Source organism: Petaurus breviceps, unplaced genomic scaffold, assembly GCF_028583685.1.
Source record: "Petaurus breviceps papuanus isolate PSGF00001 unplaced genomic scaffold, PetGlider_PUasm1.0 189, whole genome shotgun sequence".
In the NCBI taxonomy this organism is placed as follows: domain Eukaryota; kingdom Metazoa; phylum Chordata; class Mammalia; order Diprotodontia; family Petauridae; genus Petaurus; species Petaurus breviceps.
In genome coordinates this window covers 48,990,751-48,994,860 of record NW_027185809.1, presented here as the reverse complement: position 1 = coordinate 48,994,860, position 4,110 = coordinate 48,990,751, and the positions used below count along the sequence as shown (strand labels likewise).

The window sequence follows — 4,110 nt, the reverse complement described above, 5'->3', positions numbered from 1 at the left end:
TTAATAGTATCTTGATTTCTCATAAAGTCACTAGCTTCCATTTGCTCCAATCTAATTCTGAAGGAATTATTCTCTTCGGTGAGCTTTTGAGATTCTTTTTCCATCTGGCAAGTTTGACTCTTTAAGGCTTTCTTCTCCTCACTGTCTTTTTGAGCCTCTTTCACCATTTGAGTTAGTCTATTTTTTAAGGTGTTATTTTCTTCAGTCAGGTTGTTGACTCTCTTTTCATGATTTTCTTGCATCATTTTCATTTCTCTTCCCAATTTTTTCTATACTTCTCTTATTTGGTTTTCAAAATTCTTCTTAAGCTCCTCTATGGCTTGTAACCAATTCATATTTTTCTTGGAAGCTTTCTGTGCAGGAGTTCTGACTACATTGTCTTCCTCCTGCTCCATGTCTTGATACTTTTTGTCCCCAAAAAAGGAATCCAAAGTCAGACTGCTGTGCTTGTCCCACTTCCCCTGCTTGCTCATGTTGCCACTCAACCACTTTATTCTTGAGCTTTTTGCCACAGTAGAACTCTGCTTTCAGAGAGGAGAGCTTTTACCCAAATTGGTGGGGTTTTCTCAGCTGTCAGAACTGTTAGTTGGTTGCACTCTCAGAAGCCTCCACTGGTTCTGGCACACTGATCACACACTCCAGGACCTCTACCCAGGACAGAGATCCAGATCCAAGCACCTAAAACCAAGAGCAAATACCCCTCAGACTGGTCACTTGGTCTCCCTACAATCTGCCAGGCCAGGAGCCCTGAAACAGCTTAGGGGCTGTGGCTATGGCTCACCGGCTTCTTGCCCCAGGGGCAGAGGCTCCACTGCACTGACAGACTCCCTATTCCTAAAGTCCACTGACCTCTCACTTTGTCTTTGGCATTTATGGCTTAAAGGGGACAGCTTTTTTTTTTTTTTGCTTCTCAACTAAAAGGGGATTTTACTGATATCACAGTCCCATTAAACCCAGGAACAAGGCCTTGTTACCACAGACTACTCAAGAGCACATCAGTCAAGGGAGCCAAACCAAAACTGGGTCCCAACGCTGGTCTTTATTTGACCTTCTTCTTGGGGTGCAAATTGTTGGTATGGCCGCACTTCTTCTTACGGCAGTTTACAGCGAGGGGATGCAGGTGGGCGTAACACTTGTGGCAGATCATTTTGTCACAGTTGTACTTCTGGGCCAGCTGGAGAAGGGAAGGCTCAATTATGCCCCCTGAAGACGCAGCACCAAGTGCAGAGTGGACTCTTTGTGGATGTTGTAGTCAGAGAGAGTTCGTCCATCCTCTAGCTGTTTTCCAGCAAAAATCAGACGTTGTTGATCTGGTGGGATACCTTCCTTGTCTTGGATTTTGGCTTTGACATTCTCAATAGTATCACTGGGTTCGACCTCAAGTGTAATGCTCTTGCCGGTCAGGGTCTTCACAAAGATCTGCATCTCTGCAATGCTGCCCCCGCCCGAAGGGGACAGCTTTTATAGGTCACTTTAAGGCAATTCAGATAGGTCCACCTCAGAAAAACAGTTTGGGTCCTTGCATCTCATCTCCTTGCCAAGGTAGCAAGAATATGTCAATTTGCAGGTAGGAGTATATAACAAAGAGCAGGTAATACAAAAAGCTACAGACTTGCTATAGCCTCCTTTCCCACTAGAGCCTCCCCCAACACTGACTGATAAGCAAGACTAGGAACCATGGGATACTGAGTCAATTAACTTTCAAAGTTCTCTTCATATTGTGATGAGCTTCCAGACTCTTGAAATCCAAGCCCATGGAGGCACAAGATGGGTAGATGAATTTGTTAAAACAAGAAGGTTAGCACTAAGTGCAACTCAATATAAGTGACTTTGTAATGTATTTCTTTCTTTGGCTTTCCCCTTTCTGTAGAAGTCAGCTGTATGTGGTTAATCAGTTTGTTGTTGTTTTTTTAACACTGTTAACTAATTCATTTTTCACTATTTCTCTTGAGATTTTTTTTTTTTTTTGCTTTTTGGAGGGGGGAGGACAGGGCAATTGGGGTTAAGTGACTTACCCAAGGTCACAAGGCTAGTAAGTGTTAAGTGTCTAAGGTAAAATTTGAACTCAGGTTTTCCTAACTCCAGCACCAGTTCGCCAGCCAGCATTTTCACTGCGCCACTTAGCTGCCCCTTATGAGATTTTTGTAATACTAATTTGTCTTTTTTTTTTCCTTCCCATTTTACAGCCCCTTCTCAGTCTACTTGGAAGCACTTCTACTTTCTTTTTCTCTCATTCTCTTCTTAACTTTTTCCTTTAGAGCTTTTGACCTCATCATTCAATGAAATTGCTAAAATTACTAAAAATCTCTCAAATGCCAAATCTAATGGCCTTTTCTCAGTCTTTATGATAGTGAACTCTCTATAGCCTTTGACACTGTTCTTCAACCTCTTCTCCTTGATATAGATCTCTCTAAGTTTTAATACACTATTCTTTCCTGGATCTCCTCCTACTTATCTGACCACTCTATTTTAGTCTCCTTTTGCTGGATATTTATCCAGATCATACCTGCTAACAATGGATGACTTGTCTTGGAACCTTTTGTATTCTCCTTCAATGTTATATCATTTGATAATCTCATCAGCTCCCTTGATTCTATTATCATCTCTATGTGGTGAGCCTCAAATCTACTTTTCTAGTCCAAACATCTCTCTTAATTCTTAGATTTTCATCTTTCACTGCCCATTGTATATTTCCAATTCAACATCTTAAGCTCAATATGATGAAAGTTGAACTTATTTTCCTTTCTCCCAAACCATTCCCTCCCTCTTACAGCTGAAGGTGTCACAGTCCTCCAAGTCACCTAGATTTACAACATAGATGTCAACCTAGACTTCTCACTGTACCTCACCTCATATCCAATCTATTGTCAAGGCTTCCAATTTTACCTTCATAACATTTCTTGTATATGCCACCTTCTCTCTTCTGATACTACCATGACCCTAATGCAGGCTCTCATTAACTGAACTTACACTTGGACTGTTGCAATAGCCTTTTGTTTGATTTCCCTGCCAAAAGTCTCTTATCATTTCATTCCATCCTCCATTCAGCTGTCAGAGTGGTCTTCTTACAATGTATATTACCCCTCTACTCAATAAATTGCAGCTCCCTATGACTTCCATAATAAAATATAAAACTTCTGTTTAGGATTCCAAGCCCTTCATTCATATCCTGGTCCCTACACATTTCTAGTCTTCTACACTATACACTCCACCCCACCCCAACTCATACATTCTCTGTTAACCAGTGACACTGGCTTCCATATTGTTTTTTTATTTTCATCAGTATCAAGTCAATTTACTGGGATGTAAATGGTGGTAGTTTTTTGGTACAGATTATGAAAAGGTCATTTAACCAAAATATGCACACATTGAAAGACAGTAGGAGTCACAGCCACGGTTCCCTGGTGTGGGGGGTGTCAGATGTGGCTTAGCTCTCCTTGTCACTGTCTCCAAGGATGTGCTTGTCAGAAAGATATTCTGCCATGCCAGGATCAGGGGAGGAGAGGGAGGGCATTTTGTGTAGGTTGATTACATGATCACTCAATTGCATTCAGCCCACTCTCCCGGTTATCTCCGTCTGGTTTCTTGATGTCCTGCAGGACATCCGGCCTCGGCGCTGGTTCTGGAGTTTCATCCTTCACCCACTTCTCAGCACATTCCCTTTCTTCCTGTCACTGGAGGAGGAAATACTTGGCAAGGTTCTTCAGTGCCACATCATCTCAGTCAAAGTAGCAAGACATGGATAGGTAGACATAGAAGGTGGAGAGCTCCAGGTTGACCTGCAGGTTGATGGTGGCCTCCAAGTCCTGGTGGTAATTCTGCCAGACCAGAGAGGAGAACGAGGTGGTCATAGAGGGCGCACAGATGGGGCAGCTGAGGCTGAGGTTGGTGTGGCGGTGGCGCCTGAGCAGAGCGGCTGCTGCTCTAAAGGTAGGAAGAAGTGTTGGTTAGTGGTGGTGAAGGTGGAGAGGTGGCTAAAGGCTCCTTCCTCCGGAATCCAGCATCGGGTTCCATTCAAGCTCTGTGGAAGCAGGAAACAGCAGCAACTGCCCTTCCCCGCCCTTCTGGCTCATGTTTTTCACATAAGACACTGCATTTCCCAATTCTGGA

The 4,110-nt window shown here is 43.1% G+C and overlaps 1 pseudogene; it reads right to left on the bottom strand.

Moving 5' to 3' along the window:
- Window positions 1-891: 891 nt before the first annotated feature.
- Window positions 892-1,440, bottom strand: LOC138164096 (ubiquitin-ribosomal protein eL40 fusion protein-like; annotated as a pseudogene).
- Between the last annotated feature and the right edge of the window lie 2,670 nt (window positions 1,441-4,110).